Below are 27,790 nucleotides of genomic sequence, written 5' to 3' on the forward strand. Positions count from 1 at the left end.
ACATATGGGTACATACATAGATTCTCAGTTAAGAGACGCTGGCTTTAAATTATGAGCATCACTTGAAAAATAGTGGCCCTTAGGAAAAACTTAAATTTTCCAATCAATAAACTGTACACCATAATTGTGCCTACCTTAAAGGGCTCATAATGGGTTCACGGTGCCTGGTACAAGCTAAGTCCCTATTCCTTCCCACCAATCCTCTGTAGAGATGTAAGAAGAGAGATCTTTGTTGATGTTTTGTCTGTATGTGAGTGTGATCTCCACTTATTTCTAAAGTAGAGTGGAGCATATATGAGTACTATGGAGGACTTGCCTATCCATATCCAGCATTACTAAGTCACCTAACCCACAAAGCTCCGGGTCACAGGGAATTCTAACTTTATTTTGTAGGAAGAAATTATGACACCGAGATAGCAAGATTCTGAGGTCACCCAGATACTACATTTTAGACTCAGAATTGAAATTCAAGTCCTATGGGTCCACTGATTTAACTACTCGATTTAACTGTCCCTTAGAGTTTAGTGTAGCACTTCCATTTTTATTGTGAAGACAAGGAAACATGATGCTTCTGAGACTGAGCACACACAGTGCCAAGTCACATTAGATGTTTTCTTATTTTCAAGTGAATGTTTTCAACCAAATGAACTTGAATCTATGATCTTTGGAAGAGCAGAAATGTGAGTGTCTTCATTTGGCCCTTGAGCCAGTACTCCAAGGAAAGCCCATGACCCCCATCTCAGGAACAAGATTGAAAATTGGCATTGAACCTTTGTTAACAACCAAGGCTTAAAGTCATAGTTAGTTGTCATGCTGCTTCTCACTGTGGACTTTCATTTCAGTTTCATCAGTTCAAAGTACACATGACCCCAAATAAGCTGTTGATATTTATTGTATCCATTAAGAAAAAGCAAGCACAGAAACCAAGTAGCAAAGAAAGCTGCTTTGGGCTGTATATATTTTAGCGGTCTCTGGTTACAAGACCCTAAGGGCTGTGATTAGAAGCTGCATGGTATCCCCACCAAGGCTTTGATGATTTGGGCTGGCTGGTGGGCCCACGGAGATTGTTGGTATAGTGAGACCAGGGGTCCCCACGAGTTCTTTGTTAGAAAGCAAAGTTCCTGAAATGGCTCAATGGTTTGAAAAACCTTTATGAAATAATGACAGAATATTACATGTGAAAACTGAAGAAGCCTGAACCCAGCCGAAAGCCCAGCCAGGTCCTCAGCAGATTTTGTTCAGGGCAATAAACGATGAAGAGAAGATGACTGTCTTATGCCACAGTCTGCTAGGAGTTCTCCCAAACTTCCTCCAACAGCTGTTTTTCTAAGCAGACAGGAGGTAATGATGATCAAGTAGATCATGATCTTGAGGAGTAGGAGATAGCTCCAGTAGGCAGAGGTGTATGTGAGCTGCAGTTTCAGCACATCTAAGAGACGTCATGCAATTAGTTGCACCTGTTCTTTTACAAGAAAGGCCCCTCTTGGAGGAGGGTGCCACAGATGTTTATTTTTGGCAGTCTACACTGAAGTGACACCACCCCCACCAAACCCCAAAGGTCAACATCTACCACTCCCACCCAAAGCACCCAGAGCAAGGCTCAGCTTCCAAATCAAGTCCATTAACAACCTCTGCAAAATTCACTTAACGAGCTTCCTAATATTAAAAAGTAGGGCTATATTTTTAATGTTTGAGTCCAGTAAAAGACAAAAGTATGTGTGAAACTAGATTTTAGATTTTCTTCACCCTCAATATGTCTCTAAGCAAAAATGATAGATAATATTCACTAACCACTAAACAAAATGCCAATCAGTACACTGAGAATTTTGCATAAGAAGGATTAGTGCTATTTAATTTTTATAGGATTTCAGGAATGCAAGAAAGAGTTTATTTTCATTCTCATTTTGCAGACAAAATGAGAACACAGGAAGCAGGAATGAGATACCAATATTCATGATACTGAATGATTCTTGTTTGATAAGCATAATGTTAATGCTTCACAAGCACTATGTTGTTTTAAGTCCTCATTCATACTTAAGTGAGTTGCATTATGAATGTTCCCATGTCATTAAAGAGAAAATAAAATATAAAGAGTTCACTTAACTTGCCAAGAATCATTCCAGTGAGTGGCAGGGCCAGAATTTAAAGGAAGTTAAGGGAGACTGAGCGAGGACATGTACAAAGTACTTTTAAAAATAAGTCATATAAATGTTAGAAAGTATTGGCAGAAAGAACATAATCTCCTAATATCTTTATTATCCTTAGAAAATGCCACCTATTTTAAATTAAAAGCGCTGAGCATTTCAGTGCAATTCATTCAGGGGAGAGAAAAAAATAGGCAAGTCACATTTCTAATTCTCTGAACAGATTGAAGTAAAGAATTTTACTTATCTACATTAAAAAACAATACTAGAGCAACTTGAAATCATGTTTTCCCCAGTCATACAAACAATAGACAAAACAATGAATGAAGTTCCTTTGTTAAAATGCTTCAGAGCATATAGCTGTATCCTCTAACTGATCAATCTCATACCAAGGTCCGTAGTTTACTGTATTAATGTGATGTGAAGGAAATGATTGATAATGTAAAATGCCACTCTATTCTGGAACTATGAAACTTTCTGAGTTTTCTAATTTACATGAAGGAAGTTCAGAAGTTAAGATGACCAATAGTGGAAAAATGATATGGTATGAGATGAAGGCAAACACACTCTGAAACTCACCATTTCCATCTATCAAATCAGCTTCTCTGGCATTCTTAGTGATGAAAACTAAAAGCAATGAAAGCAAGTCCCAGTTAATTATTCACCCCTGTTATCTGATATTTAGTGTATTCGATTTGTTCACAGAGAGAAAATAAAAATGTGAGCCTCACATTTTCAAAAATAACTGGTGTGTAATTCAGTTAATACCATTCATATGTTATGGTTCTGCACATGAAGATGATGAAGTTCCTGAAGTTTATATGATTATATGTGACTGTATAATACATGCATGTGTGTGTTCTTGTGAGTGTATATACACACACATATGTATTTTTTAAATAAAAATGAGTGCTCTACGCAAAAAAAGTGAAATTCAAAAGTGTTAAGTTCTTTTTCCTTTCATCACAACCTGAATTCACATGCAGGACTAGGTGTTTCTCCTCTGTATTCACAGCTTCTTGCACAGCAATGCCCCAAAGCAAGTGATACACAAATATATATTCAATGGAAAAAGAAGCAGAAAATTGGCTGCTTTACAGGATCCACCATACATTGCTGACATAAAATGTTGAGCCCCAAAGAGATCCATACAATCTGAGTCAACAACAGAATCATACACATTCAAAGGAGTCTGATTCAATGAAATTTCTCTTCTGAACAGAGGAATCTTTTGCTTTCTTACTCTCTCTTAGAGGAAGAAAAAGGAACTGGATAAGAGTATAAACTATCTGATGGACTGGGCTGAAACACCTGCTATAGACATGTGGCATGTGCAAAAACTTCTTTAATTTTAGCTCTTTGCCCACCCCTGTAAAATGGGAGAAAAATAGTTGAATCACAGTACAGAAAGTTTTCTGACGATGAAAAACAAAAATGCATGTCAAACCCTGGCCCTTCTGTATAAAATGATTCTGTGACAGTTCAAGTTATTAGCTGCTACTAAAAATTAAAAATAAATAAACAAATCTAGAAGTAACACGATATCATCCTTGCTCCAGTCACTAAAGAGAAAAATGGATGCACGAATAAATAAAGAACATTTGTTATAGTAATTCATAGCATACCACAGTATCTTCCACTTTACAGTAATCCTATCCAAAAACAAGTTGTTTGCTGTGATATTGTGATGTCTAAGAAATGATAGATTAACTTAAAACTGGACTCAGTCTATTATACAACTTGCAACTATTCATATTTTTCAAACTTTTGCAAAGGAATTATAAAATAAAGATGATCATGAGCAGAAAAATCTGTAGCCTAAGATAAGGCAAACATACAGTAAAACCATTTGCATCTCTCAAACAAACTTCAGCATCAGTAGTATTGACAGCCAGAAGAAATGAGAACAAATACTAATTAACTACTCATTTCCATTTTTTACAATCTTTTTGTGGTGTATGTGTGTGTAAAATCCATTGACAGAGATATAGGAGAGATAATCCATCAATATTAATAAAACCTAATACGTGTTGAGTGATCATTTCTGTGATCACTAAGTAAAATGCCTCCCTTGCATTATGTAATTGAAATCCCCAACAACACTAACCTACTAAGATCAAGTTCTCAATTCTAAAAATATTGAAATATAATCCACACAGGTGCATTAACATAGTTTGGAAATAATTATCTAGTTTATCCCTAGCATTTGAATAATTAATCATTATTTTTCTCAAAAGGATAGACCTCTAAAAGTGTAATTGTTTCAATGCTATCATAAGTGGTATACTTGTTGCTCAATGAAGATTATGTAGGTGTCCAACATCTGAAAAAATGGGGCCAAATGGGTTATATAAGCTGAATTATGAATACGGCCATACTTTGATTGAAAAATTAAGTATAAAGAGTATAGTAGATCTACTCTTTGTATTTAATTACTCTCAAAAGAAGAGATTTTTTTTAAATTATTCCATTTTAGTGAGGTGAGTATTTTCATGCAATTATTTCCTATGTTAGAAGATGGGAAAAGTCACGTTTCTATTTCTCTGAATGTAACTTGAGGCAAGAGTTGTATTTATTCATTATGATTCCCAGGCAATAATGGATTAATAAAATGTCAGTCTATTTTGCAACATCCAGATCTTCTGGCTTTTTCTTAAGCTAATGAATTTCAAAAATTAAGATGATCAGGAGGGGAAAATGCTACAGCATGAGATAAAGGTAAACATACACTAAAGCCCACCATTTTTAACTTTGAGATCAACTTCTCTGAGATTAATACTGGTGACAGCCAGAAGAAAAGAGAGCAAATACAAGTCAGTCATTCGCCTCTTAGGTAAAAGTGTATGAATATGTGTATACATACACTTACTATACATATAAGTACATATATATGTCTGTCAAGAACAGAGATGGAAGCATTTAAAATAAGATTGCCATAACTACAAATGTAATGTAACTAGTTTCACTGTATATATTTCATTAGATATCATTTGCATATTATGTTTTTGTACAGAAAGGTGTTGACTCTCATAAGAGATAACTTTTTCCTTTTTATCACAACTGGGGTATAATATCCAAGGCTATCTGTTTTTCTGCTGTATTCACAGCTTCTCTATCAGTGTGTGTTCCAAAGTAGTTTATATGCAAATGCATATTTAATGGAAAAAATAAACAGAAAATTTTGTCTGCTTTATGGGATCTAGCACACACTACTGGTATGAAGTGCTGAACCCAAAAAGAATTCATCCATTCCTAGAATCAACAGTGGAAGGAGTCTGATTTACAGAAAAATTTCATGTAAATACCAACAAGCAGCTGTACTTTTCACAGCATGCATGTCTGCACCATTCTTGATTCATGCACCTGATTTCTGGAGGTGTGGTATTTGTGGACATGAAACACCAATATTCATGAAATTGGTACCTACTGATTGATCACGGTTTGATTAGACTATGTTAATGCTTCACAAGCATTACTTTGTTTTAAGTTTTCCTTCACAACTAAGTGAGTCGTATTATGAATGTTCCCATACCACGAATGAGAAAATCAAATGAAAAGAGTACATTTAATCTTTTAAGTATCATACCAGGGAGTAGCAGAGCCAGAATTCAAAGAATGTTGAGGGAGATTAAAAGAGGACATGTGCAAAATACTTTGTAAAAATAATGCATATAAATGTGAGAATGTTATTAGTAGATATAACATAATATCCTAATATCTTTATTATGCTTAGAAAATGCCATCTGTTTTAAATGAGAGGGGTTGGGCATTTCAGTGCAACTCTTTATGGGAGGAGAAAAATAGATCAAGGCACATTTCAAAATTTCTATACAGAGATTGATAATGAGATTTTTATTTATATGTGATCAAAAACAATACCAGTATAACTTGATATCATGCTTTTGCCAGTTATATAAACAATAGACAAATCAATAAATAAAGTCTCTTTTTAGAAATGCTTCAGAGCACATCACTTTATCCTCTAATTTACCAATCTCATATACTAAGGTTGGTAGATTACTGTACTAATATGATGTGAAGGAAAAGAAGAATGATGTAAAATGCCACTCATTCTATTCTGGAACTACCAGACATTCTGAATTTTCTACCTTACATGAAGGAAGTTAAAAAGTTAAGATGATCGAGAGTAGAAAAATGATATGGCACGAGACAAAGGCAAGCACTCTCTAAAACTCAACATTTCCACCTTTCAAATTGGCTTCTCTGGCATTTAGAGTGGTGAGAACTAAAAGCAATGAGAACTACCAGTCAGTTATTCACAGCTATTATCTGATATTTAGTGTATTCAATTTGTCCACAGAAAAAAAGGAGAGATACACATTAAAAATGTAAGCCTCATAGTTTCAAAAATAACTGTTGTCTAATTAAGTTAATAGTACTCATATATTATGATTCTGCACATGAAGATGATGATATTCCTGAAGTTTATATGTGTATAGGTGTATGTATACATACATATAGATATGTGTATGTATGTGTGTGTATGTACACACACACATATATATTTTTTAATCAAAACTAGTTTGTTGTGTCCAAAAAGTGAACTTCATGAATGTTACATCCTTTTTCCTTTTATCACAACCTGAATGCACATGAAGGGCTATGGGTTTAACATCTGTATTCACAGCTCCTTGCATAACAAATGACCCAAAGGAAGTCAACCACAAATACTTATTCAATGGAAAAAGAGGCAGAAAGTTGGGTGGCTTTACAGAATCCAGCACACACTACTGACAGGAAATGTTAAGCCCAAAAGAAATCCATCCAATCTGAATCTACAATAAAATCATACACATTCAAAGGAGTCTGATTTTTAAAAATTTCTCCTTTGAACAGAGGGATTTTTTGCTTTGTGACTCTGCCTTGGAGGAAGAATAAGGAACTGAGTAAGGGTATAAACTATCTGATGGCCTGAGTTTAAACACCTGCTATAGACATCTGGCATGTACAAAAACTTCTTTAATTTTAGCTCATTGTCCACCTCTCTAAAATGGGAGAAAAAGAGTTGAATCACAGCATAGAAAGTTTCCTGAGGATGAAAAACAAAAATACATGAAGAACCCTGGCCCTTTCTTCTGTATAAAATGACTCCGTGACAGTTCATGTTATTGCAGATATCAAAAACTAAAAATAAATGAACAAATGTATAAGTAACTTGATATCATGCCTGCCCCAGTCACTAGAGAGAAAAAAATGGATTCATGAACAAATGAAGAACATTTGTTAAAGTAATTCATAGCATACCCCTGTATCTTCTACTTTATAGCCATCCTATCTAAAAACAATTTATTTGTTATGATAATATGATGTCTAAGAAATGATGGATTAACTTAAAATTGTACTCAGTCTATTCTACAACTTTCAGCCATTCTTATTTTTTTGACCTCCTGCAAAGAGTTAAAAAATAAAGACAATCATGAGCAAAAAAAGTTGTAGACTATGGCAAACTTACAGTAAAACCATTTTCATCTCTCAAACAAGTTTTCAGAGTTAGGAGTACTGCAAGTTAAAGGAAGTAAGAACAAATACAAATCACTTACTTATCCCCCTTATCTTTAATATGTTTGTACTGTGTCTGTGTGTGTATAATACATTGACAGAGATAGAGGAGACATAATTAATCAATATTAATAAAAGCTAATTTCTATTGAGTGATCATTGCTGTGTCAGTCATTAAGTTACATGTCTCCTGTGATTGTCTCATTGAAATCCCCAATAACATTTAACCCATTAAGATCAAGTTCTCAATTCTGCAAATATTTCAATATTACCAACACAGGTGCATTAAAATATGTTGTATATAATTATATAGAGCTTTATATAATATATTATACATATATATAATATACATATGATTGTAATTTTTGTTTATATACATATGTATGTTTTTTCAATTATTAACCATTACTTTTCTCAAAAAGAATAAATCTCTAAGAGTGTAATTGTTTCAGTGTTACTGTAAGTGGTATACTTATTGCTCAATGGATGTTTTTGTAGGTATTCTATGTCTGGGACAATGGGACAAAAAGTGTTAAGCAAGCTGAATCACAGAAGGTCACTTATTATGAATGAAAAATTGACTATAAAGAATATAGTAGACCCACTTTTTGTATTTTAATTATTCTCAGCAGAAGGCCTTTTTCAAGAAACATTCCATTTTAGTAGGATGAGTATTTTAATGCAATTATTTTCTATGTTAGAAGATGGAAAAAGTCACACTTCTATTTCTCTGAATAAAACTTGATGTAAGAGTTGTATTTAACCACTATGACTCCCAGGCAATGATGAATTAATTAAAATGTCAGTCTATTTTGCAATAACCAACTTGTCTGGCTTTTCTCAAGCTAGAGAGTTTCAAAAGTTAAGATATCAGGAGGGGAAAATGCATGAGATAAAGGTAAACATAACACTAAAACCTACCACTTTCAACTTTCAGATCAGCTTCTCTGGGATTAATAGTGGCAACAGCTAGAAGATAAGACAACAAGTACTAGTCAACCGTTCATCTATTATTTAAAAACTATAAAACTATAAACAGACACTTCACAGAAGAAGAAATGCAATCTATCACTGAAACATGAAAAAAGTGTTCAACTTCTTTAGCAATTAGAGAAATGCAAATCCAAACTACACTGAGATTTCATCTGATCCCGGTCAGAATGGCAATCATCAAGAATACAAGCAACAATGAATGTATAACTAATTAGGAAAAATTTTTTAAAAGACTATTTTTTATGAATATATGTGTACATACACTTACTATGCATAAGTAAATACATAAAAATCTGTCAAAAACAGAGACATTCATTTAAAATATGGTCCCCATAATTCCAGAAATAATTAGTTTCACTTTATGTAATTCAGTAGATATCATTTATATATTTTATTTTGCATGCAAATATATGATTTATATATTGTATTTGACCGTCATGATGGAAAACTTTCCCTTTTTTCATTCACATCAGGATTATCATAACCAAGAGTATCTGGTCTTCTGCTGTGTTCAGAACCTCTACCAGTTTGTGCTCCAAAGTAGGTGATACACAAATGCACGTTAAATTAAAAATTAACAGTAAATTGGCTGCTTTATAGGATACCTCCCAAACTGCTGATACGAACTGTTGAACCCCTCAAAAATCCATCTACTCCTAGAATCAACAGCGGAAGGAAAGAGTCTGTTTAGATAATTTTTTTTTCATGCAAATATGGGAAAGCAGGTGAACCTTTCTATCTCATTCATATTGCTAATATTCTTGATTCATGCACTTGATTTTCTGGAAATTAGTACCTACTAATTGATCCCTGTTTGATAAGCACAATGTTAATGCTTCACAAGCATTATGTTGTTTTAAGTCCTCATTCACACTTAAGTGAGCTGTATGATGAATGTTCCCATATCATGAATGAGAAAATAAAATGTAAAGAGTACACTTAACTTGCCAATAATCATTCCAGTGAGTGGCAGAGCCGGAATGCAAGATGAGGGAGATTAAATGAGGGCATGTAGAAATTACTTTGCAAAAATAATTCATATAAATGTGAGTAAATAATTAGTAGAGATAACATAATCTCTTAATATCTTTATTATGCTTAGAAAATGTCATCTTTTATAAATTTAAGGAGCTGAGCATTTGAGTGCAATATTTTCTTTTTATATTGATTTTATTTTTTAAATATATGACAGCGGATGTATTACAATTCTTATTACTCATATAGAGTATAATTTTTCAATCTCTGTTTGTATATAAAGTATGTTCACATCAATTCGTGTCTTCATACATGTATTTTGGATAATGATGTCCACATTCCACCATCCTTGCTAGCCCCCTACCCCTCTAGATAGGGCAGAGGTGTGGGAGGGGAAGAGAGGGGGCAGGGAGTCAGCACAATATTTTCTAGGGAGAGAAAAGCAGGCCAAGCCACATTTCTAATTCTCTGAAGAGAGATTGAGGTTAAGAACTTATATATCTATGATTAAAAACAGTACAAGTATAACTTGATATCATGCTTTCTCCAGTTATACAAACAGTAGGCAAATAAATGAATAAAGTCTCCTCACTGAAATGCTTCAGAGCATATTACAGTATCCTCTGATTTACCAATCTCATACCAAATTTGGTCATTTACTATATTACTGTTAGGTGAAGGTAATGTTGGATAATGTAAAATACCACTCATTCTATTCTGGAACTAGAGACATTCTGAGTTTTCACTTTACATGAAGGAATTTCAAAAGTTAACATAGTCAATAGTGGAAAAATGATATGGCATGACATAAAGGCGAATATACTTTAAAACTCACCATTTCCATCTTTCAAATTGGCATCTCTGATATATATGGTGGTGAGGACAAAAAGCAATGAGAGCAAATAGCAGTCAGTTATTCACTGCTAATATCTGATATTAGTATATTCAATTTGTCCACAGAGAGAAAGGAGAGATAAACATTAAAAATGTAAGCCTCACTGTTTCAAAAATTACTGGTATCTAATTCAGTTAATATACCTCACATGTTATGTTTCTGCACATGAGGATTTTGAAGTTCCTGAAGTTTATGTGTGTGTGTATATATATGTGTATACAAATATATTTATGTATATATACACATGTATTTTTTAATCAAAACTAATTGGTTGTATCCAAAAAAGTGAACTTCATAAACATTATATTCTTCTCCCTTTTATCACAACCTGAATGCATATACAGGACTATGTGTTTCTCCTTCTTATTCACACCTCTTTGCACAGCAAACGACCCAAAGCACGTGATCCACAAATACACATTCAATGGAAAAAGAAGCAGAAAATGCACTGCTTTACAGGATCCAGTACACACTCCTGCCATGAAATATTGAGCTTAAATAATCTTTCCATCGAGTCGACAACAGAATCATACACATTCGAAAGAGTCTGATTTAAAGAGATTTCTTCTATGAACAGAGGAATCTCTTGCTTTATGACTCTCTCTTAGAAGAAGAATAGGGAACTGAGTAAGGTTATAAACTATCTGATGGCCTGAGTTGAAACACCTGCTATACACGTGTGGCATGTGCAAAACTTCATTTATTTTAGCTCATTTCCCACCCTGTGGAGTAGGAGAAAAATAGTTGAATTGCAGCATAGAAAGTTTTCTGAGGATGCAGAACAAAAATGCATGTAGAACCCTGCCCAATGACATATGTGACTGTGTGAAAGTTCATGGTGTTAGCAGCTGGAAAAACACTAAAAATAAATGAATAAATCTAGAAGCAACTTGATATGATACTTTCCCCAGTCCTTAGAGGAAAAAATGAACACATAAATAAATGAAGCCCACTTGTTAAATTAATTCAGAGAATGACACTTTATAGTCATCCTGACAAAACCAAGTTGTTTGTGTGATATTGTGATGTCTAAGAAATGATGGATTAATTTAAAATTTGACACAGTCTATTCTGAAACTTGCACTAGTCTGATTTTTTGACCTTATGCAAAGGAGTTCAAAAATTAAGACGATCAGGAGCAGAAAAAGCTGCAGACTAAGAAAGGCAAACATGGTAAAACTGTTTTTATCTTTCAAACAAGATTTAGAATCACTGACAGCTAAAAGAAATAAGGACAAATACTAATCAGCTATTCACCCTCATTTTTTTTACTCTTTTTGTTGGTGTCTTTCTGTGTGTAAAATCCATTGACAGATATACAGAAGAGATAATCAATCAAAACTAATAAAAGCTTATACATGGTAGGTGATCATTGCTGTTCCGTCGCTATGTTAAATTATTCTGAGCATTTTCTCACTGAAATTCCTAGTAACACTTAATCCATCAATATCAAGTTCTCAATTATGCTAATATTTCAATATAACCAACACAATTGCATTAAAATAGGTTGAAAATCATTATCTTGAGCTCATTTATACTTTATATATTTTTTCAAAGATTTTAATAATTAACCATTTCTCTCTCAAAAGAATAGGCATCTAAAAATATAACTATTTCAAAGTCGTCATAAGTGGTATACCTGTTGCTCGATGGAAGTTTTTATAGATGTTCCACATCTGGGAAAATGGGTCTAAATGGGTTATGTAAGTTGAATTATGGATGGTTCCATATTATGAATGAAAAATTAAGTATAAGAGTATAGTAGGCATGTTTTTCGTTTTTAATTATTCACAGCACAAAGGCTTTTTAAAAATACCTTTATATTTTAGTGGGATATTTTAATGCAATTATTTCCTATGTTAGAAGATACGAAAAGTCACATTTCTATTTCTCTGAATAAAACTTGAGGCAGGAGTTGTATTTTCCATTATATCTCCTAGGAAATGATGGATTAGTTAAAATGTCAGTCTATTTTGCAACATCTAGCTATTCTGGCTTTTGCTTAAGGGAGGGAGCTTTAAAAGTTAAGATGATGGGGAGAGTAAAATGCTACAGCATGAGACACAGGTAAACATACACTAAAATCTACAATTTTCAACACTGACATCAGCTTCACTGGGCTTAATAGTGATGTCAGCTAGAAGAAAAGAGAGAAGTACTAGTCAATCACTCATCTATTATTTAAAAGTGTGAACACACGCTTCACAGAAGTAATACAATCGATTAAAAATATGTGAAAAATTTCCAACATTTTTAGCAATGTGAACCAAAACTACTGGAGTATTTCTTCTCACCCCAGTCAAAATGGCAATTATCAAAAATACATGCAATAATAAATGTTGAGTAGAATGTGAGGAAAAAAGTTATACTCATACATTGCTGGTGAAAATGCAAATTGGTGTAACCATTATGAGAAGAGGTATGGAGATTCCTCAAAAAACTTAGAATGAAACCACCATTTGACCCAGGTATCACACTCCTTGGTTTATACCCAAGGGTCTTAAAATCAGCGTATTACAGTGATGCAGCTACATCAATGTTTATAGCAGCTCAACTCATAATAGTTAAACTTCGGAATAAAACTAGGTGGCCTTCAACAGATGAGTGGATAAAGAAAACATATATATATATATATATATATATATATATATATATATGTGTGTGTGTGTGTGTGTGTGTGTGTGTGTGTGTATAATGAAATATTAGCCATCCTTAAAGAATATTGAAATTATGTCATTTTTTGATAAGTAGATGGAGCTGGAGAATATCATGCGAAGTGATATTTCATATATTTGAATGTTCATTCACAACAAGGAGGGACTAAGGAGAAATAAAGTTACATGAAATTAGGTAGAGGGAGTGAAGAGAGGGAAGAGGGGAGAGGGGCAGGAAGGACAGTAGAATGAATCAGACATTATGACCCTATACACATATATAACTGTACAACATTGGGATTCTACATCATGTACAACCAGAAGAATGAGAATTTATGTCCCATTGATGTATGAAATGTCAAAGTGTACTCTACTATAATGTATAACTAATTAGACCACATAAAAATCATTCTAAAAAAGTGTATGAACATGTGTATACATACACTAACTATGCATATAAATAAATACAAGAATAATCATTAAATATGGACCCCATAATTCCAAAAAGAAATTAGTTCCACTCTATGTAATTCAGTAGATTCTTTCATATAATTTTTTTTATACACAAAGATGTCGACCTTCATGATGGATAACTTTTTCTTCTTCTTTTTCTATCACAAGTGGAGTATCATATCCAATAGAATCTGGTTTTCTGCTGTATTCACAGTTCCTCACCGTGTGTGCTCCAAAGTAGGTGATGCACAAATTTATGTTCATTGGAAAAATAAACAGAAAATTGGCTGCTTTATACAATCCAGCACACACTGCTGATAGAAAGTGCCAAATACAAAAAGAATACTCCTAGAATCAACAGTGGAAGGATCTTAAGAGTCTGATTTAGAGAAGTTTTTCATGTAAATACTGGAAAGCAGTAGTACCATTCCTCATCATGCACATCTCCAATATTCTTGATTCATGCACATGATTTTCTGGAGGTGTAGAGTTTGTAGACATGAGACACCAATATTCTTGAAATTGATTCCTCCTGATTGATCACTATTTGATTGGCCCTATGTTAAATATACACAAGCATTACCTTGTTTTAACTCCTTTATCAGACTTAAGTGAGTTGTATTATGAATGTTCCCATACCTTGAATGAGAAAATAAAATGTAAAGAGTGCATGTAACTTGCCAAGAATCACTCCAGTGAGTGTAAGGGCCAGAATTCAAAGGAGGTTAAGAGAGATTAAAAGAGGGCATGTGGAAAAGAGTTTGTAAAAAGAATAAAATAGACACTAGTATTGCTGTATGTATATACATGTCTGTATAACCAATGTGATTCTGCAACCTGTACACTCAGAAAAGTGAGAAATTATACCCATTTGATTCAAATGTATGATATGTCAAGATCATTGTATTGTCATGTGCAACTAATAAAAATATGAAGAAAAATAATGCACATAAATGTGAGAACTTAATTAGTAAAGATACCATAATCTCCTAATACCTTATTTGTGATTAGAAAATGTCACCTATTTTAAATGACAGTAGCTGAGCATTTCAGTGAAATTCTTCATGGGGAAAGAAAAACAGGCCAAGTCAGATATTTGGATGTTCATTCACAATAAGTAATTATCTGACCAGAGATTGAGGTTGACAATTTTATTTATCTGGGATTAAAAAACAATACTAGAGTTGCTTGATATCATGCTTTCCCCAGTTATACAAACAATAGACATATCAATAAATAAAGTCCCTTTTTTGAAATGTTTCATCACTGTGTTCTTTAATTTACTTAATTTACCAATTTCATACCAAGGTCAGTAGATTACTCTATTAATGTGATGTGAAGGAAATGATGGATAATGTAAAATACCACCTTACATGAAGGAAGTTAAGATGATCAAGAGTAGAAAAATGATATGGCATGATATGAAGGCAAACACACTCTAAAACTCACCTTTCCATCCATCAAATCAGCTTCTCTGGCATTTTCAGTGGGGAGAACTAAAACAATGAGAGCAAATAGCAGCCAATTATTCTCCCCTATTATCTTGTATTTACTGTATTCAATTTGTCCACAAAGAGAAAGGAGAAAATCAATATAAAAATGTGAGTCTCACAGTTTCAAAAACAACTGGTGTTTCATTTAGTTAATTCCACTCATATACCATGGTTCTGCATATAAGGATAGTGAAATTCCTGAAGTTTATATATGTTTATGTGTGTATACACGCACATATGTATTTTTAATCAAAACTGGAGTGTTGTATATAAAAAGTGAACTTCAAAAATGTTATATTCTTTTTCCTTTAATCACACCCTGAATGCACATCTGAGACTATGTGTTTCTCCCACATATTCACAGCTCCTTGCACAGCAAAAGACCCAAAGCAAGTGATCCATAAATACATGTTAAACAGAAAAAGAAGCAGAAAATTCACTGCTTTGCAGGATCCAGCACGCACTGCTGACATGAAATGTTGAGCCCAAAGAAATCCATCCAATCTGAGTGGACCTCAGAATCATACACATTCAAAGGAGTCTGATTTAAAGAAATTCCTCATTTGAAAAGAGGATAGCAGCTATCCCAGTGCCCCTGCTTCATGCACATGACTTTCTGAGATGTGGTTTTAATGAGGCCACCGATACTGACACAATCTAATACCTGTTAAGTGATCATTGGTATGCTGTCCTCTGTTAAATACTTCATATACATTAACAAAATGCAGGAGTAAAATTGTCTTAAAAATAATCAATAGAAATACAAAAAAAAATAGACAAATAATTCCACAAGTCTGGATAAAAGGAAAAATCTTCTCTTAATTCTTCTAATCCAAAGGCATTTTCCTGTTTGAGGAGCTAAGCAATTTCCTTGCCTTCTGGTCTTTCTGGAATAAGTAGGTCAAGTCACATTTCTAGCTCTCTGCATAAAACTTGAGGTGAGATGCACACACATACTCACACATGTACACACACATGTATGTTTTATTGTGTATATATATAAATATTTATGTGTTTCTATAATTTTGTGCATATATATGTGTACATATATACAAAATTTTTAAAAAAGCAAAAAACTTACAACGATTACATTTTTTAAACTGATTAAAAAAACAGAGTCACATGTTTGTTTTGTTTTATTCTTTTTCTTCTAGATATGTTCTTTTTCATATGAATACACTTCCACTACAGAATTACATTAGACACTCAATTTTCCATTTAAACTATTTTCTTAAATACTTTAAGTGATGGAGTTGGAGTATAGGCTTTTGGGGGGTAATTCCCAAGGTATAAATATGCATATGGTTATGTTTGGATTTGAAATATTTTCAAGAACAGACTTTTGGAGTTTGAAAGTTTATTAAAAATGTGGCATTTACAGGTAAATGGATGTGGTTGGAGAAGATAATGCTAAGTGAAGTCAGCCAATTCCCAAAAAACAATTGCGGGATATTTTCTCTGATATAAGGAGGTTGAATCACAATGGGGGAGGGAGGGAGAGCATGGGAGGAATAGATGAATTCTAGATAGGGCAGAGAGGGGTGGGAGACAAAGGGAGGGCGTAGGGGATTAGCAAGGATGTTGGAATGTGATGGACATCATTATACAAAGTACAAGTATGATGACTTGAATTGGGTGACAACATACTTTATATACAGTGATACAAAAGTTGGGGTATATATGTGTATTAAGAATTGTAATGCAAAAAAAACCAAAAGAGAACATGTATAAAGGAAAAAAAAAATAGAGAATAGTGTTACCTTAGATTAGGTACAGGGAAGTGAAAGGAGGGGAAGGCAGGGTATGTGGGGATAATAAAGATAGTAGAATGAAACAGACATTATTACTCTATTTATATAAGTGACTGTGTGACCAATATGATTAAATGTATGCTCAGAAAATATGAGAAATTATATCCCATCTATGTATGATATATCAAAGTATATAAGTGCATTCTACTGTCATGTATAACTAATTAAAAGAAATAAAAAATTTAAAAAGTATATTACTTTTCTTAAAGTGACTCTATTCACTAAAAGATAAATGAAAGTCACTATCATCATAAACTGATTTGAATTGATTGAGGAAAAAAGAATAAAGCAGTGTCACTCATAATAAAATCTGTGTTTCCTAAATTGTCTAAATAAATGCTGTTTGTAAATTTGGAACTGATTAATTTTATCTACCTTAAAAATGATCACATCATTCATTTGTGCTTCCATGTGGTATAATTATTAAAAGAAATTCAAGTATCACCACTGGAAAAGCACTGTAGAATGACATGGATAGATGTTCCCTCCTTAGCTCGGGAGTCATGAAAAGCCCATGAGAGAAATGTGTTATAGAAGCTAGGGCCTAGTAAATAATTTTAAAATAAAACCTCTCTCCTGCACGGTATTCATCACCATGTAACTTAATATTCTTTTTATTTGTTCCTGATCACTACAAAAATATGAACCTAATTGGGCATGTAAGCACAGGGGTTAAGTTAACCTTGTGATTTACATATTGTCTGCCCTCTGTTTCTCAGCAAGGGAAATAGAAAATTGGGTCTGCCTTTGTATTCTTACTTTAGTTTGTTCTAGGAAAGGCTATAAATAAGTACAATAAATATATAAATAACTGAATTCAGGATTTATCTTTTTTTTTTTCTGCTATCATTATGTCATTTGATCTTCATCATACCTCCAGGGAAAATCAGGCAACTGTTCAGCCCTCACTGGTCATGGCAGAAAGTAAGGGTCCCCAGAGGCTGAAGCCTTACTTGAGAAAGCTGGATAGTGCACGGCAAAGGTGTTCACCACTTTTGCCATGTGTATGTTCCTCACTGGTTAAATGGGACTTGTAGCCACAGGGAAAATTATAAAAAGATTACTTCCCATGCCCACTGGGGCATTTCGACTGCTGTTTAACACTCAGGACTGTGATGCCTGGTGAGTCACTGGACCACTGCAAGGCTTTTGAGCAGTCAGACCTCTGCACAGCTGTGTGGATATGTACCTCACTGCATCAAAAGGATTCTTTGGGACATAGTTCCTGAGTTCTGTGTGACCCTGAGTGACAGGGAAAGAGGATTCTCTCTTTGCTACAGCAGTCCTCTTGGGGATATTAGTCTTAGACTACTCATCTACATTCCAACTCAGTCCTGGCATGTGCGAGCAGAACAGGAAAGGTTTATGTAGCTACATTTACCAATGGCAAGAAGTATACCCATCACAGAGAAAAGTAGTATCTTCATACATGTTAGCCTCATTTAAGCATAAGTTAGAAAATTTTGTCTAACAGTGATATGTAAAATAAAAATCAGAACAACACAAGGCTGCTAAAACTTCCATAGCCAAGGTTATTTCTTTTTTATTTATTGCTTTTTGAACTATGCTCTAATTCCTACCTGAGTATCATTTTGTTAACTAAGCACTCCTTGTTTATAGACTAAACCCTGTGGATGTCAAGATTCAAGTCTGTGACTTGCTTCCATGATAGAACATTCTTTAAAGCCCCATAATTGTTCAGATTTCTAAATCAAATAAAATCATCAAAAGTGAAAACTACTTGTTGGCATGTAACATTTTGCTAGATGCTTTCCTGTATATTATTTCATATAATACACATAAATTTCTAAAAACATATCCTCTGGTTTTAATATTTTCAATATCAAAACAGAAGTTGAGAAAGCTTAAGGCAAACTTTCCCATGTTTTCTCCTGTCTATACCATTTTACTTCCATAAGGGAAATAACAGGGAATTTATGCTAACATGAAATATGATTTTTAGGAAAGACTTATACTTGTTTTTCATTACTACTTTATTGAAAAGGTGGATGATTCCCTGTCAAATATTTTTTTCTGGAAATTTATATATACATTTAAAAAAATTTTGTACTTGCAGATGGAAAGCATTCTTTATTTTATTTTCTTAATTTTGTATATGGTGCTAACGATGGAACCCATTGCCTCACACATGCTAGGCAAGCATTCTGCCACTGAGTCACAGCCCCACCCCTATGTTTATATTTAAATGCACATATCTTTCTTTATTTCAGGGAAGAGAGTCTCTTGATCACCTCCTCTATTATTCTCATGTTTGATGATACACCTCTGCTCTTTATCTATTGATACTCCAGTCACAGTTAGCCAGCTCATCTTCATGTATGTGTCTTTGTTCTTCATGGTGTTTCCCTGCTGGGATTCCAGAATCCTATCACCATTTTTTTTCTTTCCAAACTACCATAATAACATCAGGAAAAATGTTCTCAAGAAGACAAAGATATGTCCCAGACTTAAGAAGATGTATTTCATCAACTGATGGAAGAAAAATCTTGGGCTTGTGGGAAAACTCTGCATCAGAGTTTTTGTCTGTGGAGAAAATGGAATATCAATTTAATAGAATAACTGGAGAAACATAAACATTACTTCTTTTGTAATAACTTAGTACATATCATAGGGGGACAAGCTGCCATTGAATAAGTATACACTATGGACTTTCATCCCCCATAGGTTGAGAAGTATTTATTGTTGACCTTACTTCACAGATGTACAAAGAAGTTAAGTAACTTGTCAAAGTGAGAGCCATGGAGTTGTAGAGCCTGGATGAAAACTTGGTCTTTGTTCCTTCTCCACATGCTAAGAAGGGTGTGACTTATAACTGTTCATAAACAAGGCTTTCTACATTCAGAATCTCACTAATTATTATTTTTTTCATTCTCTTTTGTTTTCTGATAGTGGAGCATTTTGTCAAGGTTTAATTCAGGGGAGGGGAAGATAACCAGGCCACTTTGTGCTCTGTCTAGATGAGGCTCTGTGCTTTTATTCTAAAGTGCTTCACTTTCCCATCCTTTCCCTCTTCTGTTCTCTGGACATGTAACTCACAGTCTTCTGCTCTGTGCTTCTGTGCAACCTAGTCTTCATTTAGCTGATTCTAGAATGCACCATCTTATTTCTCGTATGAATAAGTGTCAGGAAGTAGGTTTTCCTTTATGTTTGTAATAATACACTGTCACTTGTTTCATTGGGCAGGTATTTCTGTCAATATTTACATTTGATTAGTTCATCTCTCAGATTCAAATATGGATCCCTGTCTCAGTTCTGAAGCTTTTTGTTTTCATAATTAATGTCTAATGTTCACATATGAACTACTCCAGGCTTTTGGTTTGGGCAATATTTAATCCTGTACTTCCATATTTCACAGTATCTTGAATTTTGACACAAAATAGGAACATTTTCAAAGCTTCTAGTAAAATTTGTATTGATTCTTTTCTAAGATTATCTTGTGCTAATCTTATTAAGATTCAAAACTTTTGCTTATCAAGTTTATTCAAACCTATTTGCTTGAATTTGCTTATCAAGGTATTCAAACCTTTTGGTTTTGAAAATTTTTTCCAAAAACATATTATATTTTATAATTTCTTTTGAAGTTCAAGCTTCACTACTGATACCACAGGGGTATTTTCATACTTGCTTTTACAGGAATCGACTGGTTTAGGGAGAGGGTCCCATCACATTTTTGTGTATTTGGCTCTCAGTTTCTCTTCAAAAGTTTGTGTCAACCTTATGTCTGACATCTGGGTTCTGGGCTTCCATTATTCTCTTTATCTCAATCTGCTGAATATGTGCATATATAATTAGTGTAGGATTAAAAGTAATGGTTCAAGAATCTGTCACAGGTACAATATCATATAACAAAACTTCATTTGTTTACAATGGCATGTATTGTGTATTTAATGTTAGCTGGTTTTCAGTTTATTTTTAACATAATAACAATGTAAATAATGAAATGATTTCAAATTGATTTCCAATTGAAATTCAAATACTTTACAAAAACTCATTTTGGTCTAGCATGAAGTTAGTAGAATAATTCAAAAGACAATTTCTTAAGAAAAGAAGAATTGTTTATCACCTTTTTTAAAATTGCTTTTTTAGTTGTAGATGAACAAAATACCTTTATTTTGTTTATTTTATGTGGTGGTGGGATAGAACTCAGTGCTTCATGCATGCTGGGCAAGTACTCTACCACTGAGACACAATCCCAGCCCCTTGGATTTCACTTTTGAGAAGAAAGGGTCAAAAATTCTTGATGATTTCTGTCTGAGTGACAAAGCTCCTAACTTTTATACAAAATCAGGATGCATTAGATGTTACTACTCCTGGACATATTAATAATATAATTGAGTCCCAGTATGCTTTTAAAATTTTACCCAGTTTGCTATTAACACAAATATTAAAAGACTATATATTTGTCCAACTGTATACATCATTTGTAGTTTAAAATGTATGTTATAAAAGCTAAGACTAAATATTCAATTGCGGATTATATTTGTATAATTTCAGTCAAAATATATGTCTTAAGAACTCTAATTATCATCTAAGGGACTTGTGGTTGTTAAAGGAAAATTTCTTATTTCAGTATAATGAAGAAATTGACACTCAAATTATGATTGGAAAACATTTCTGGACAGTTCCCCACCATTATTACCTCTTGATTCTTTCCCTTATAGTTTAAATTTCATGCTTTTAAGGATAAAATGAATCTTGAACTCCATAACTTTCTCAATAATAGTTGACAAAGCATTAAATAGTGTACTTGATTATAAACAGTTAGTACCTATGGTCTGAATTCTTCCATTACATACTCTTTTAAAACATTCCCTTTAAATATCTATATTTTCAGGGCCAAGCATTTTTTTTTACAATATATAAAATAGCAGCCATACTATTTTATTTGAATAATGAATAGAATGGCTATCACATATCTTCTTTGCTTAAAAAATTCAGAAAGCCTATCCAACTCATTTTTGTATGTTCATTTGCCTAATAATACCACCTACATGTTTCTTAAGATGCAATGATATGAATTCCATACAAGCTTACCAAATATTGACTGAATAAACTACTGAAGTTATATTTCAAAACTACATGTGATTTTTTTCTTAAATATAGTCTATTTTTCTTTAATTAACTAAGTTGTAATAGCTATTTCACATTCAATATGCATTTTATATTTGTGACAAAAGATTCCAGTGGTTTTACTCATTATATGTATTGACCATTTTCTGGATGAATTTGAATTTCTTTTCTGACAAATATGGGCAAAAGAATAATCTAATTGGCTATAAATTGTAGGACAAGTTATTATTGATGTAATAAATATATTCAATTGAGATAAAGGATATATTTGAAGCATGTAAAACATGTTTTAAACAGAAATTCTTTAAGAGCATTTTAGTGTTATTTTTATTAACAAGTAATAAAATTCTGCTTTACAAAAACCAACCACACACACACACACACACACAAAACCAAACACACACACACACACACACACACACAAAAGCCCAACTCCAGACTTATTTTTTTTTTTTCTGTGAGTGAATGTTAAAGTAACTTTCTATTTGAGCAGTTAGAACTATAATTGAATCTTCTGGAGAATTTCTACTCTGTAGCAAATGCTATCAAAACATCTCTCTGTAGTGGAGAAGACACACATTTAAATTGGAACAAAATTTACAAGGCACCAAATATGTGTTTAGCAGTGTACCAAGAACTTTCTTCTCATTATCTCATTTAGTTCTCACATAACCTTATTGGGTTCATACTGTCATCCCTTATTATGAATTAGGAAACTAAGGCCAAAATGATTGCCAAAGCTCACTAAGCTCAGAGGGAACCAGAGATCCTGGTTGACTTAACTGCAAAGCTCTTTGTGCTACTAACAGATGAACCCATGAGAACAGTGAATGTATCCACTCCGCTGAGTCTGTCACCATCTTATTTGTAATAAAAAAATGAGTACAAAATCAAATTTTGTATTGGTAAAAGAAAAAAATGAAGGAATTTTATATGGATTACTAATTATTACTTGGAACTGAGGTCTCTAGTTTATAATACTTCACACCTTTATAGAATAATAATAAATGGAAAAATGACTTCTTTTTGTTTTGTGAAGGGATAATATCCAGTCACCTTATGGGATTTCCCAAAATACACTCAGATCTGAGATTACTTAGAACACTGTGAAGTGATGCATGTTTTCAATCCAGATGAAGCCTGGACAAAATTCCTAATGAAGTGGAAAGTTAAAATAGGCAATATCTATCAATTGCTATTTGTGTCAATATAATTTTTAACTTTGTAGATCAATAAATAAAGCACATATTATAAGTAGAATTACATTTACTATTTCGTTAATTTCAAAGACAAACCAATTATACTATTCATACAGATAAATACTTAATAAACATATATTCTAATTCATCAGTATTTTATGATTCATATGCGTAGAAGGATAAACACCTGGACTTATTGTGAAGCAACTTCTTTTTATAATCCAGTTCCCTTTGATAGGAGACTTAATGAGCTGTTTCAGTATAGAAATACATAATGATGATATTTTAAACATTTCTTTGCTGAAAGGACCGGATCGTTCCTTTTGACTTGAAAATACCTACTACAGCATCCAAAGCATTGAAACTGCGTTGCAGAGTATCCTAACCAATAGATATGATGGGTATTCTGCAACTTTTGCAGCATGAGTGCCAAGACAGCTCTGAGCTACACAAGTAAGGAATGTTATTCAGTATAGTTTCTGTAGATATTTTACAAGCTTCAGTATTTCTGGAAAATTTGAGGCAACACATAAAGAAAATTTAGGGCAATGGTGTCAAAATGACTTGTCATTCTGTGGAAGAGCACTGAGATTCATTTCTTGAGTATTTAGTAAATGCATATTCAGTATGACTTCCATGATATCTTTTGGGGAGAGAGGAGTAATCCAGTGACATGATTAAAAGCAGAAACATTGTGTTCATGCATGAGTAATAATATAAATTGTGAGCTGTTACTAAGTAGTCAATTAAAGTACCCAGTTAAAGACAAAGTACACAAGAATATTACAACAGGACTAATTTTGCAAAATCATATAATGGTCCAAACCTTGTGCTTTGGAGTCACAAGTCCTCACTGTGAAAAGAAAATGAGAAATTTTCTTATATAAGGCTGTTGAGTGATGATAGAAGGCACTGAAACATGTTAGCATGTTGTCTGCCCCACAAAAAAATTACTTAATATTTTTTTCTTTTTAATGGGATAGTATTGGGCCATTTTATCAAATTCTTCCATCAAATACAATGTTGGACCACTTGTCCAACATAAATATTGCTTATTCAAAACAGGAACAGAAGTGTTTTATTTCAGAAGCTGGATTTTTTCTTTTTCTAATATTTGGATTAGGATGTTCATTCTGTATATGGACTTTATAAGCCATAAATTCCACACAAATTAAGAAAGGAAAAGAGCTCAACCCAGGATCTCTGGCCTCTCTGGATGTCACGGGCAAAAAGCACAGTGAGGCCAAATTAAGGCAAAATCTGATAACACTTACCCATGGGCCAGAAATCATTTGAGATTGAGCCTGTGTGTCATCTACCTTTTTGTCTACCATCTTCAGTGTGTTTGGAGAGAAAATTCATGAGCAAATGTGAATGGAAAACTTAGGGTTGAAATTGTCTGTAAAATAACAAATTTCGATAACCTGGACCACCTACAGGCCATATAAAAAGAATTGCTGTAGCATAAAGTTTAAGTAAGGGTCTTCCATCTAAGGAGCTAGAGGAATGTGAAGTGGGATTTATTAATGTTCTATAGGGACTTACTATAAGAATTCATTTTTGTACTATTTATTGCTAAGAATGAGTACAAAATCAAGAATATAGATTTTTCAGATTATCCAGAGAATGAAAGACTCTGTCCGATCTCAAAATATAGAGAAGGCAACTAATAAAAATATGTTTTGAGGATTTTAACATAAAAGACCTATAAAAAAGCAATAATTTACACCAGTAGTCTACAAAAAAATGGTATTTAAAATGTTTTAGTTTCTATCCTGAGGTTCTCCTTTGTGTGTATATAAATTCTAAGTGACAAATTCAATCCTCTTCCTGAGAAAGAAGAGAAGAAACCATTTACAAAGTGATTTTGTTTCTGTATCCAGTAGCCCATACCTGCATACTGGTCCTTCATGTTATGAGGACAAGAATGCAGCAGAGACAGATAGATTGGTTTTAATTTTTTTCCTACAAAGTGTCTAAATTTTACATTACTAGAATAATCATACAAAAGGTTACTTACCAAGAGGAATTACTATATATTTCTTTTCTCCTGCAAATATCCTAATGCAGCCTATAGTACAACATTGGCTAAACTGTCTTCAAAAAATCTCAGCCTCCTCCCAAGCCTCATGACCTGACCAGCAGTGTAGCAACCTTGCCTCAGCAAGTTGATAGTCTGTCTTCCTTTGGAAGTCCTTGAATGTAGATTTTGTGTCACCTCATTATTTGTAAGTTTTCTTATGAGTTTTTGATTTTATAAATTATTTTCCATTGAGGTTAAACTACTGGAAAGTGATAAAGGAAAATGGAAAATGTTGGAAAAGGAAAAGAAGAAAGTTAGGCCGACAGGTCAAAAAAACCACCTTTCTGTAATACCAGAGGCTCAAGAGTCTGTGGCAGGAGGTTCATGATTTCAAAGCCAGCCTCAACAACTTAGTTAGGCCATAAGAAAATTAATAAGACTTGTCTCACAATAAAAAATGAAAAGTGCTGGGATGTTGCTCAGTGGTTAAGTGCCCTTGGGTTCAATAAAAAAATAAAAAATAAGAAACTACCTTTCTAAAGTACCAGAAAGAGAATTAAGTTGAATTAAATTCTTTTCTTTCTTTCTTTCTTTCTTTCTTTCTTTCTTTCTTTCTTTCTTTCTTTCTTTCTTTCTTTCTTTCTTTCTTTCTTTCTTTCTTTCTTTCTTTCTTTCTTTCTTTCTTTCTTTCTTTCTTTCTTTCTTTCTTTCTTTCTTTCTTTCTTTCTTTCTTCTTTCTTTTAATGTCCACATATTCAGTTATGTAACGACTATTCAAAGAGGCATCAAAGGATTGGGTCTTCTGTTCTCACAAACATCAACACTTCTCAGTTAGCAATTTGGGAATACATTTCTGAAAGGAGGAAGCTCTTTAGTAATGGAAAATGCAAATGTACCAACACATTTGAGAGCTGTGATCCAAGATCTCTATTTTCAAAAAAGCCACATTTATCATTTAATATCATGTGTTTTTTTGACAAGGCCAAATACAAAAATGAATTCTTTGATGATTTATTTTTCCTGGAATAAGAATAAAATTGTAGAATTTTATCTCCCATGAAATTATAGATTTTTTATTTAAACTAGAACGTTATCTGATAAGTTGAATGAAGAAGGCTCATGAAGGCATTTCTATAATCTTATGCCCCCATCAGGTCCATGCTGTCCTGGAACTTCCATGAGCCACCAAGGATGAGGAATTAATAAAACTATGGTGGACAACTTTCTATTCATAGTAGCTTATAGCCACCAACCCAGCTGGAAAGAAGAAGAGGACTGTCTTAAAAAAGGATTTTAAATCTTATATTTGTTAATTGTAAAGATTTTTTAAAAGGAGAATTCCAAGTTATTGTGTCTTGGAGTTGTAGATTATGCCTTGCACCTTTAGTACCTGTGACTGATGTCCATGCCAGCCCTTTCAGTGACTGGTTTGTCTTTATTCTATCATGAGGGAAAGACTTAACAGGAGTCTTAAAAATTATCTGTATATTCAGAGTTGTGAAGGATTTAAGTAATAAAATACAATAAGCAGAGAATTACAAAATATCTTACTTAATTTAAAGAAAATACAAAACTAGATTAAAAAAACACAGTATAAATTTAAAGACCTATGATAAAATCTATACACAGAGATAGATGTATATTTAAGAAGAAAAATCTACTATCATAAACTGACCAATATGATCTAAAGCCATATGCAAATTTGCTGCATTTCAAATAAGAATTTCTTCAACATTTTATTTCATTTAGTTTTTGCTTTTGGGTGTTCCTATTTCCAAGGTGTGTCTGCTGAGATGTTGGACATGGTAAAGTCCTGGGTCACTCTTGCAAAGCAGAAAGCAGACCAAAGATACCAAATCTGAATGAATTGTATGTCTTCCAGTTAGGACTGGACCCATGATTCACAGTAAAGTGTAGGAAATCTGGGCCTTAGGTCAGTAGGTCCTCTGGGAACTCACAAATAATTTCCATGTATGTTTATGAAGTAGTCAATCACTGCTGCATATGTGTCCTTTTGTTTGGAGAATATAATAAGAAAACTGTCCCAGTTTTGGGATTTCAGAGGGGGGAGGAATTTAAAAATTAAGAACAGTAAGAGTTATGGGTCAGGATTCATGGGCAATGACCAAACAGACTCCATTTTACCCTGAGACTCCATGTCATGTAAGAAATGCTTCTCCCATGGGAAAGCCTCACCTCTGTACCCATCAACAGTTACTTAGCATAGCATGTTTGGCAACACAAAATGACAACTCTTATACAATGTCAAATTGTTCTCCTTTGGGTTCCCATTTTTCTTGGACAATGTACCCTGTCAGAAAATGGTTGTCTAGATGTTAGTAACCATTCTTTAATTTGTACTCAACTTTTGGTCATTTTGGCCCACTCCTCCTTCTGCTTATGATTTAGATCTCATGATGTTTCTTTATAGTTTTGAATCATAGCAACAGACACTTGTGATTAATGTGGTTTTGAACTATAAAAGTGTATGTATTCTAGGAACTATAAAAGTGTATGTATTCGAAGGGTGTAGATTGGC

At 33.3% G+C, this 27,790-nt stretch overlaps 1 pseudogene; it reads right to left on the reverse strand.

Moving 5' to 3' along the window:
• Positions 1-1,238: 1,238 nt before the first annotated feature.
• On the reverse strand, positions 1,239-25,140 carry LOC125611472 (annotated as a pseudogene).
• Positions 25,141-27,790: the final 2,650 nt, after the last annotated feature.

Source organism: Marmota marmota, unplaced genomic scaffold (assembly GCF_001458135.2).
Source record: "Marmota marmota marmota unplaced genomic scaffold, marMar, whole genome shotgun sequence".
In the NCBI taxonomy this organism is placed as follows: domain Eukaryota; kingdom Metazoa; phylum Chordata; class Mammalia; order Rodentia; family Sciuridae; genus Marmota; species Marmota marmota.